This window comes from Triticum aestivum, chromosome 4A (genome assembly GCF_018294505.1).
Source record: "Triticum aestivum cultivar Chinese Spring chromosome 4A, IWGSC CS RefSeq v2.1, whole genome shotgun sequence".
Taxonomy (NCBI): Eukaryota; Viridiplantae; Streptophyta; class Magnoliopsida; order Poales; family Poaceae; genus Triticum; species Triticum aestivum.
Window position 1 is genome coordinate 452,871,753 of NC_057803.1, and position 12,110 is coordinate 452,883,862.

Genomic DNA, 12,110 nt, shown 5'->3' on the forward strand with positions numbered 1-12,110 from the left:
CACCAATAGATTAACCAAGGTGGCACATTTCATTCCAGTGAAGACAACCTACAACACTCAGAGGCTTGCCAGGATTTATCTCTTCCGTATAGTTTGTCTGCATGGAGTCCCGAAGACTATAATATTCGACAGAGGCACTCAGTTCGTCTCGAGATTCTGGGATCATTTACAACAGGCTCTGGGAACTCAACTGGCCTTCAGTACAGCCTACCATCCCCAGACTGATGGACAGACTGAACGCGTAAACCAAATTTTAGAAGATATGCTGAGAGCATGTGTCCTCACCTATGGAGCCAGTTGGGAAGAATGCCTGCCATACGCTGAGTTCGCGTACAATAACAGTTACCAGGCCAGCCTGCAGATGGCACCATTTGAGGCTTTATACGGACGGAGATGTCGTACCCCATTAAATTGGTCAGAGACCGGAGACAGCCGCATCTTCGGCCCATACATGCTCAAAGAAGCCGAGGAAAAGGTCAAGCTAATCAGGGACTGACTTAAGACAGCTCAGAGCCGACAGAAAAGTTATTACAATCAGAAACATCGTGGGGTCAATTTTGAACCCCGTGAATTTGTGTACCTATGAGTATCACCTATGAGGGGACTGCAACGGTTTAAGATTAAAGGAAAGCTAGCGCCAAGATTCATCGGACCATTCTATATAGTGGCACGAAGAGGCACGGTGGCCTACTAGCTAGACTTACTCGAAGAATTATCCGATGTCCACGACGGGTTCCACGTCTCGCAATTGAGGAAGTGCGTAAGCAACCCAGAGAAACAAGTATCCCATGAGAACATTGACGTGCAGCCAGACCTCACCTATCGGGAACGCCCAGTAAAAATATTAGAGGGGTCTGAAAGGAAGACCCGACAGAAAACCATCAAGTTTTTCAAAGTTCAGTGGAGCAACCACACCGAAAGTGAAGCAACCTGGGAGAGGGAGGATTTCCTTCGGACCGAGCATCCATACTTATTTAAGGATCAGCTGAAATCTCGGGGACGAGATTTTTCCTAAGGGGGTAGGTGTTGTGACACTCCAAATTTTTATTTGGTTTTTCAGCAAAAACTTTGTTGGTTTTTGAAAAGAGGCCATTTAAATTTTTTCCAGAAAACCTTTCTCTTAAAAACTTCTTTGGCAAGGATTTTTATTTTTGTATCTTCTTCAAACTATGGTGTTTGATCATTTAAAACTCTTTCTCTCATGGTTGCCTTCTCAAAGTATATTTTTGGAAATTATTCTTTTTCTTATAAAAAGAACTCTGTGAATTTTGAGGTTTTTCTTATCTTGAAAACCACCCATGGTTTTACCATGTCTCTTATAGTAAATCTTCTCAAAATCCCTCCCTCCACCTTTGAACAATCTCAATCCTCTGTCTCAACAAGTCCAAACAAGTTTTGGATTTTATTTCAATGATTTTTATCTCTCAAATCATTTCGGCCAATTATTTTGAGCCTGAGTGATATTCAAAGCAAGTACCTCATTGCCTTTGAGTTTTTATCCCAAACCAACTCCCCTGGATAGTCCTTAGTACCCACAACCTAGACCCATCTTGATCCACTCTTCTTCTTTTCAAATTTTTCAAATTTTACTCTCTGCAAGTTTGGACCAGATTTGCCAAATTTGGTGAAATTCATATCTACACTTCTCCAAAAATTCCACAAAAATTCAGGCAGTCTCCTGGTGAAATGAGAGGCCACTCCACAAAAAATCAGCTCAAGCAGAGCCTCCCTCATACCAAAAACATTCTGTCGAACACCTGAGCTGCACTGTTCCTTTGCACATTCAGAAATTTCAGAGAAACTTCAGGGTTCAGTGTCGTTTCTCTTCGTCAGATTTCGGTCACGCGGCCACAGTGCCCTTGGCACATTGCTTGCCGCCTGGCCTGCTTGTCCGGAGCTCCACACGCGCGCTTGGCGCCTTCCTGGCGTCGGTGGCACCCTGGCCCGCCTGCGACGGTGTGTCTTGCGGCGGCCGAACCACCGTAGCGGCCGACAGGGAGCAGAACGGCGGCTCAACGCCGTTCGGCGCTGCCCAATCCTCCTGGTAGCTCCGCGTGGCCTCATGCACGACAACACACCCCGCTGTACCATCGCCGTGGCCCGGCAAGCACTGGGCACGCTCTCTACCGCCGACGGACCTGCGCCGCCCCGTTCCGTCGAAACCCACCCCAAGCTCCTAATCCAAGTCCGTTTAGCGTCTGAATGGAACCAGTGGACCTCCACGTTGATGCCCAACCTCCTAAACTCCCCGACCGAGCACTGCGCCGCCGTAATCCATCGCCGGAGAACCCCGTTCACGGCCACCGCCTCGGATCGTCTATAAAAGGGGACCCCGAGCTCGCCCTCGAGCACACACCCTCACTACACCCCACAGACACCCCGCCAGGCCACTAGGAGGACCTCGAGGAGGTCTCCTCCCCCAACTCCGGCCGCCTCGTTCCGCCTCGGCCACCAACTCGATTCACTCCGGTGAGGCCATCCCCGACGCCCAAACCTCGTCAGTAGCCTCCTCGAGCACCCAAGAGTCTAACCCCCACTCCAATTTGATCTTCACAGCTCTCTCCGACGAGGTCCACAACCACCCGAATCGCCGTCCGCCGGAGCCAGCGTCGCCGCCGACGTGGTACTCCCCGGCGACCACCACCACCACCCACCGATGCGGAAGGACGCACTGAACACAGAGGTACCACCTGATCCCCCTGCCTCGCCATGGATCGCCGCCGGCGACCACCGCGGCTCTCGGGCACCGTCGAGCTCTGCCGCCTCTTTTTGAAAATTCAAACCTGACGGGCGGGACCCGCCTGTCAACCTCTCTGTCCTTTCTAAACAAACCGTTTTCTGAAAGCGTCTTCTGCCAAATGCGTCTTCCCGCTGGGCCGGCGTATTCTTTATCGAATCATTTTCTGTTTTCATATGTTAGCCCCTGGGAACTTTCTGTTTCATTACAGATGAGTCCCTGGACTAAAACCCTTATAACTTTTTAACAGAAACGTATTTTTGATTGATTCTTTTTCTGTTCTCCTTACAATTTTGTCTAGTTTTTTATCAGATTTATTTGAAAAATATTTGGAGAAATTTTTGTGCACCTCACGGTATTCACGATAGCGCGTATATTTTCTTTATGCCGTAGATACCAAAGGAGGTGACGGGACCGCGAACTTCACCGAGCTAGGCTCCGACTACTCTGACCAGGCAAGCATGTTTGAACTTTTGATATGATGATTGTTTTGGCATGTTGCATTAAGTAGTTTCATGGCATGTTGATGAGCATACCGATGAATGTCGTGTTACATGCAACGATGAGGCAAGTGAGTTTCGAAAATCCATAAGTGGATGGATGTGAGTATGCATGGCCATGTGTTGGCATGAGGATGGATAAGATGGCAGTGTTGCAGCATGCCAGTCTTATGCCAGACTATATGACTTCAGTGTCAACCCGTATCGATCCAGTTCCTTCCACTTTTCCTTCCCTGTACTACCACATCTTTTCCGCAAGGAATATGGCTTAGTAAGTTGCAAACCGCTTTCTTGGTACACACCAAAAGGAGAGGCCATGATGATGGTTCCATGGCCCTGGATTAAAGCCAGCCATCCGGTCAGGGGGCATGGGTGTTTCCGGTTGGGACCGAGAGGGGGGCACCCCTTAGAGCGCGCGTATATAAATTCGATCCCATGCTATTCGAGATTGTGATCTCCCCGTCTCAAAAGTTTTTCTTGGACGATGTTTAGGGTGATTCCTGGCATCAAGAGGTAGGATGGATGTGTACTGGTTAGCTGTGTTTTCTTCCGAAATACTGTAAACGGAACTAGTCCTTCGTGACTACGGAAATCCGTTGGCTGTGGGAAAAATTTTCGTACAAACTCTGCAGAGTCATATATTCCTTTGAATCGTCTATTCCATGTCCAAGTTCGATATTATCTTATCCTGACAAATGTCAGTTTTGATGACAGAGACTCCGGTGAATCACATGAGTGCTAAGTCCGGTTAAATGTTTATTCCTGTGGATGGACTAACCTGTTTATTATCATGAATAGAATGTTTATTATGAGCATTACTTACTTTCAAATAAAAGCCCTTTCTGCGATGTCGCTCAGACGTCCGACTGTGGCATTGTTATTATTTACTTTCAATAAAAGCCCTTTCTGCGATATTGCTCAGACGTCCGATTGTGGCATTGTTATTATTTACTTTCAATAAAAGCCCTTTCTGCGATGTCGCTCAGACGTCCGACTGTGGCATTGTTATATTTTACTTTCAATGAAAACCCTTTCTGCGATGTCGCTCAGATGCTCGACTGTGGCATTTCTTTTAAAGCCCTTTATGTGGCGTCGCTTAGACGTCCGATTGTGGCATTTCTTTTAAAGCCCTTTATGTTGCGTCGCTCAGACGCCCGACTGTGGCATTTCTTTTAAAGCCCTTTATGTGGCGTCGCTCAGACGCCCGACTGTGGCATTTCTTTTAAAGCCCTTTATGTGGCGTCGCTCAGACGTCCGACTGTGGCATTTCTTTTAAAGCCCTTTATGTGGCGTCGCTCAGACGCCCGACTGTGGCATTTCTTTTAAAGCCCTTTATGTGGCGTTGCTCAGACGCCCGACTGTGGCATTTCTTTTAAAGCCCTTTATGTGGCGTCGCTCAGACGCCCGACTGTGGCATTTCTTTTAAAGCCCTTTATGTGGTGTCGCCTAGACTCCCGACTGCGACGTGCTTTATTTATTTATCTTCCTATCAAGGTGTCACTTCAGACACCCGATTGGGTTTACAGTTATTTTGTTGGGTTTTCGAGCGGACTACCGCCGACCCCCTTTTTACCTGTCTTGTTTTTACGAATTAATGTGGCACTGTTAAATACTCATGACGCATCCATGCATGCATTTGTTATATCTTACGTCCGAACTGTCTTGCGAGTACTTTCAAAGTACTCACCTGGCTTGTTGATTTGGCCAGATGCTGACGAAGGCAATCTCATGGATGAAGAATTTGATAGCGAGTCCGACGCCTAGAGGAATCCCAGTCAGTCTCGTGCGACCCTGGATTTGGTCACTGTATTATATCCGCTTCCGCTACCAAATAAATTCATCAAGCCTCACCTCGACGCTCGATGAGATGCCAGTTTTAGAGTCATGTATCTCACTCCCCGCTGTGTTTTTCCACCACCACCCTATCCTCGAGTCAGTAGTATGCCTCCACACCACTGTGTCATGTCCGCCATTATGTATAATTATTGGCGTGCTTGTAATAATTTGGTTGAGCAACCGTAGCTCGACCCTGTAATATATTTTATGCTACTGGCTTATTGTATCAAGAATTTGTCTACCGGTAAGGAGGATTTTTCTCATACTAGACTCAAAAGATTGGTTTCTCAATAAGCATTTTTATTGGAAAACCGGTCGTGACAAAGCCTCTGTTTAATGGCGTGGCTATGTCTCACTCGACTGAGATTTAAGAGAGAAAAAAGAAAAATCTGAAAGCACGGATCTTGATGTAAGATCCGACGGACCTATATAGCATCTACTATGACTTATAGCAAGACTGATGATTATATAAGGACGATTACTTTTTCTTTTTTGATCAAAGAAGGGCTTGCCCCTTCCGATTTTCATTATTGAAAACCACCATAATTCACAAGAAGTTCAGCACAACTCCAGCCTAACACAAAGGACTAAAAGCTACCAGATTGAAATCGCAACATCCCAAGAGGCCAACAAAGGCCAAACATCCGCGCTAGAACCAAACATTTCACAACCGACGACACAATCAACATCCTAAACCGATTATTACATCAAAAGAAACCAGGAAACTAGTCTCCGCAGCGAGCGGCGATGAGCTCTTTCGTGTCCTCAAGACGCTGCTTGAGAACATCCACGGATTCCCCCACCAGCCTTTGGCGCTCATTGCGGAGCATGTCATTCTCGTCCATAAGTTTCTTGACGATGATGCCGGTCCTCTTCAACAAGGCACTGGTCTCCTCCTGCTGGTCTGCACTTCAGACGATTTTCTCCCTCAGTAGGTCGCGCTCGGCCCGGAGCCTGTCATTGCCCTCCCTTAGTTGCCAGATGACGCCGGTAGCCTGTTCAAACGAGGCTATCATGTCGTCCTGCAACCTCGCCGAGCCGGAGATCTGATCCATCTGGCTATGGACGATCGCATGCATGCGCCTGTAATAGTCGTCGCCTGCCCGCGAGAAATTTTCCCAGGCCGCCGCGGCGTGGAGGGGCATCTCTGCTGCATTCGTGGCGCGGTGGGACATTTCTGCTGCTTCCGCGGCGCGGCCGGACCAGTCTGCTGCATCGACGGCGCGGCGGGACCTCCGTACTACTTTAGCGGCGCGGCGGGACCTCTGTGCTGCTACTTCCGCACGGCGGGACATGTCGGCTGCTCTCGCAGTGAGGCGGGACATCTCTCGTGCTTCCGCTTCCATGCTCGCCTCTGCCTGGTGGCAATCTCTCGACCCAGAACTCACGCTGGCGATGGAGGATGCAAGGGAAGGATGCTGAATGACTTTGTTTTTGTGGATGAGGAGTTGAGGAGGAATGTGCAGTCATCTTGGCATACTAGTATTTATAACCGAGTACTAATACGCTTCTAAGTGGGAAACCGTTCTGGTTGTGATCGGTGTGAACAGGTTTGCAATTCAATATAGCGTGGAGTAATTTGGAATGTGACGAGACGCAAGCTCAAAATTTATTGACGGTTCTAGTTTCGAAGTGCGGCACTATTCCCGGATGGAGTACTTCTTTTTCTACTCCCTCCTTTCTGGTTTTATAGGGCTTATCTCAAAATTTATTTTTTCCATTTTATAAGGCCCAATTTGGTTGTTCCCCAACACATGTTCAGATTCCAAGGTGCATTAAATCATTGCATGCAAGTATTAAGAGATAATTGACCAATGCATGTACTTTATGCATGCATGCATTGCAATTAATGCTTTGATAAACATAATCTTTTGAGAAAAACAATAGCCGCGTGGCGAGCTCTAGGCTAGTCTTTTTTTCAGACGCATTAAACCTATCTCTCAGAACTGCTCGCACGCACCATCGTGCCACCCACAAAAACTTGTACTCTAAGTTTAGTAGTACGTTATACAGGAAGAGAAGAGGTGCATGCACGCACTCGTCCTCTCACACACGCGTCTATTTTTTCTCGAAAAGGAGGATGATGACCCCCGGCCTCTGCATCTGGGAGTCACACACGCAAATTATTGAAATATATCGAGTGCAGTGCTTTGATGTGTCGCATCAACTCGTACATCAACGAGAAGTTTGATTATTGATACATCCATTTTGCATCATGCTTTTATATCGATATTTATTGCATTATGGGCTGTTATTTCACATTATGTCACAATACTTATGGCTATTCTCTCTTATTTTACAAGGTTTACATAAGGAGGGAGAATGCCGGCAGCTGGAATTCTGGGCTGGAAAAGGAGCAAATATTGGAGACCTATTCTGCACAACTCCAAAAGTCCTGAAACTCCACGGAATACCTTATAATAAATAATGAAAAATCCTCGCAAAAGATGAAGACCAGGGGGCCCACACCCTGCTCACGAGGGTGGGGGGCGCCCCCCTAGGGCGCGCCCCCTACCTCATGGGCCCCCTAGTGGCTCTCCGATGACCATCTTCTCCTATATGAAGTCTTTCGTCGAGAAAAAAATAAGAAGCAACCTTTCGGGACGAAACTCCGCCGCCATGAGGCGGAACCTTGGCGGATCCAATCTAGAGCTCCGGCAGAGCTGTTCTGCCGGGGAAACTTCCCTCCCGGAGGGGGGATCACCGCTATCGTCATCACCAACGCTCCTCTCATCGGGAGAGGGCAATCTCCATCAACATCTTCATCAGCACCATCTCATCTCAAAACCCTAGTTCATCTCTTGTATCCGATTCTTGTCTTCAAGTCCAGGATTGGTGCTAGTAGGTTGCTAGTAGTGTTAATTACTCCTTGTAGTTGATGCTAGTTGGTTTAATTGGTGGAAGATCATATGTTCAGATCCTATATGCATATTAATACCCCTCTGATTATGAACATGTTTATGCTTTGTGAGTAGTTACGTTTGTCCCTGAGGACAAGGGAGAAGTCTTGCTATTAGTAGTCATGTGAATTTTGTATTTGTTCGATATTTCGATGAGATGCGTGTTGTCTAGCCTCTAGTGGTGTTATGTGAACGTCGACTACATAACACTTCACCATTATTTGGGCCTAGAGGAAGGCATTGGGAAGTAATAAGTAGATGATGGGTTGCTAGAGTGACAGAAGCTTAAACCCTAGTTTATGCGTTGCTTCGTAAGGGGCTAATTTGGATCCATATGTTTCATGCTATGGTTAGGTTTACCTTAATACTTTTGTTGTAGTTGCGGATGCTTGCAATAGAGGTTAATCATAAGTGGGATGCTTGTTCAAGTAAGAACAGCACCCAAGCACCGGTCCACCCACATGTCAAATTATCAAAGTACCAAACGCGAATCATATGAACGTGATGAAAACTAGCTTGACGATATTCCCATGTGTCCTCGGGAGTGCTTTTCCTTATATAAGAGTTTGTCCAGGCTTGTCCTTTGCTACTGTCGGTGTCAAAACCGGCGGATCTCGGGTAGGGGGTCCCGAACTGTGCGTCTAAGGCGGATGGTAACAGGGGACACGATGTTTACCCAGGTTCGGGCCCTCTTGATGGAGGTAAAACCCTACATCCTTCTTGATTATTCTTGATGATATGAGTGTTACAAGAGTTGATCTACCACGAGATCTGAGAGGCTAAACCCTAGAAGCTAGCCTATGGTATGATTGTTGTTGTCCTACGGACTAAAACCCTCTGGTTTATATAGACACCGGAGGGGGCTAGGGTTACACAAGGTCGGTTACAAAGGAGGAGATATACATATCCGTATTGCCTAGCTTGCCTTCTACGCCAAGTAAAAGTCCCATACGGACACGAGACGAAGTCTTGAATCTTGTATCTTCATAGTCCAACAGTCCGGCTGTCCGGAGACCCCCTAATCCAGGACTTGCTCAGTAGCTCCCGAACCAGGCTTCAATGACGTCAAGTCCGGCACGCAGTATTGTCTTCGGCATTGCAAGGCGGGTTCTTCTCCAAATTTTGAATGTTTGTCAAGTAGTGTTCGGCACCATAAATGTTGGACTTCTTGGCTTCTGTGCCCAATAAGGGCTATCTTCCACATGTCGAATGAATACGATGAGCCAGGGCGTTTTTACATTCGCCCCCCTAGCCAGATAAATAAATTGTCTATTAAAGGGATGGGGATTCTTAGATCCAATTCATACCATCCTCCCACAGCGAGAATCCATCGGAGCGCGCTTTGGAAAAATCCACTCCAAGATGGCCTACCACCGCAGCTCCTCCTCTTGCCCCCGTAGCCCTAAGCCCGGTGATTGCGAGAGGTGTTCTGTCTCACACAGTCGATTAGTCAAACTGCAGACTCAGGGATTTCTCCCTCCAGTGTATATGGTTCCCGTCCGAGCCGGGCTCGCCACCTACAATGGCGGGAGCAAGCGGAGAGCTTCCCCAGCCCCTCTATGGGGGAGTGGGTGTCCCTTGTTCCTTACTTATTAAGGGGACTCAGATTTTTGATTCATCCGTTCCTCCACGGGCTCCTGGAGTTTTACGGCCTCCAACTGCATAATTTCACCCCTGCTTCCATATTACACATCGGCGGCTATGTTGCCCTTTGCGAGTTATTCCTGGGCTGCGAGGCTCATTTCGAGCTGTGGAAAAGGTTATTTTGCCTCGTCCCCCGCACACAGAAGGTGTCACTTTATCAAGTGGGCGGAGCCGAAATATGGTGCATTACCGAAACCGTATACCTGTCCGGTACTCCGAAGAAGACGTCCAAAGACTGGCCTTCGGAATGGTTTTATATGGAGGACGTCCCACTTCCGACCCTGTTCGATGGGGTCTTCCTGAGTTCAACAATGCTCCTCTGAAGAAACGCCGAAGCTGGCGCCCACGGAGCCCCCAGGAGGAAGACAACGGGGAAGTCCTTTACCTGATGAACCGGATTAAAGCGCTGGCTCAATCAGGATTGACAGTAATCGAGGTTATGTCAATATGCATAATGCGGGGAGTGCAGCCACTTCAATATCGAGGGCACCCCCTGTGGTGTTTTAACGGGGAAGATGATGCCACCCGTTGCGGGCGTAAGGGTCCAGACACTGCTGCTGCTTTAGCAAAAATTCTGTCCGAGCTGTTCAAGGGAGAGGAAGAGGAGTTCATCTGCATCAAGCCACGAGATGGATTCTCCATGTACAACTCTCCAAGCTGGGTGAGTTATATCTCCTTACTCCCATTCTTCCCGCATTCTTTATCGTAGGTACTCACCTTGCCATTTTACGGCAGGAACTGGGAAAAGCTGTAAGGGAGGTCAACAGCCCATCTCCACAACCAGAGGACCCTGACCGGGCCCTCGGTCCCGGACTCGAAGAAGATCCAGACATATTCGTGGAGCTGACAGACAGGCAGTTCTATCAATTGAGCTGTGATGACGCCATGGTGGCCATTACAGCCGACTATCCCGGACTGCTCCCTGCGTCGCACGTACGAAAAACCAAAATCCCAACTCCAAAAACTAGGATCCCCTTTTAGACACTTCACCTACCATATACATATGGTGTTTTACAGGGAAGGCATTCGGGACGCCGTGCCAAACCCGCAGCAACTCGCCAACAAGAGGCACCGAGGCCGGGTAGGCAAAAAAGGAAGGCGGTCAGGACGGAGACGCCGGCGTAGAGGTATGACAAAAACCCCGCTCCGTGGTTGTCGTCTTTCTCAAAATGTAATGATGTCAATGTTTCTTTAATAGAAAAAATGCTCGCCGGAATATGTCCGAAGAGGCTGCCAACCATGCTTCCACCAGTCGGGCTCCAGGGCCGGACATAGAGGCGAAAGCTGACATGGGGCGGATGTCGGATACTCCTCCTACAGAGGATTCGGATAGACTGTCCGCTACAAATTCAGAAGTGGAGAGCGCCATGAATCATAGGCATCGCCGGGCCATACTCCGTGACGCTTGCTTCTCACCAGAGGCATTTGATGCCTTTAATTCTGGAGACGCATACCTCCGTGCTGCTCAAAATGGTCTAGCCAGAGCCACGGACCAGTATGTAAGGGATGTACGGGTAAGCGAATCTGATGATTATATGTATCAGTAGCCCCTGAGACTTGAAACAGTTGGCACAACTAATTTAAGGATCATTTATTGTGCAGGTTCTTACAGAGAAGAATACTCGACTGTCACAAGAGCTAGAGGAATGCAAGACCCAACTTCGGGCTGCTATTGCCGCATTGAAGGAACCTGAAAAGTCCCCAGCTGGTAACATTTGTTTCAAAGAATGATAGGTACCATATGGTGTGCGGCATGGCTGGAGATCTAATAGTAGATATTGCAGATGACTCTGGAGAGAATCCGGAGGACCAACATGTTGTACGACAGCTAAAGGCTGGCGAACGTGTGCTGACTAAGGTCGGGCTGGAGAAAAACAATCTCCAAGACGCCAATACCAAGCTGAGCGTGGAACTGAAAGATGTTCGAGCCCAGCTTGCGGACTCCGAGAAGGAGAATAAGCGGCTTTGACGCGGCATTTTCAGTAAGTGCTTGAACGAACCCTTAAAAGGGTGCGGTGGAGAAGCCGACTAATAGAGTTATGTCTGCAGGTATGCTGACGGGTCGTCCCGCGGAGGAGATGCCCGGGTCTGCGGGTGATCTTCTACCCGAGCTCTCACAACTGCACGAACAAGTTCGGCGTGTGATGCAAGGTATTACCCAGGCCTTGTGGCCATCCGTCTCCCTGCCAGAAGGCATTGGAGAGCTTGCGGAGAAGCTCAATGGAGCACGACGACACTTCCGATTATGGAAGATATCGGCCTGCCGTCAAGGTGCCAGGGAAGCCTGGGCCATGGTGAAGACACGGTATACCAAGGCTAACCCAAACCACATGGCCGAGGTCGGACCTGTGGGGCCCGATGGGAAAGAGATCCCCGTTAGCTTAGTGTATGGGCAAGTAGAATTAACCACAAAGTATTCCCAATAGGATTGTAGGCTAGACAGCCTGTTGGATGGTGTAGAAGAGGAATTTAGTCAGTCTACATGACTATGTA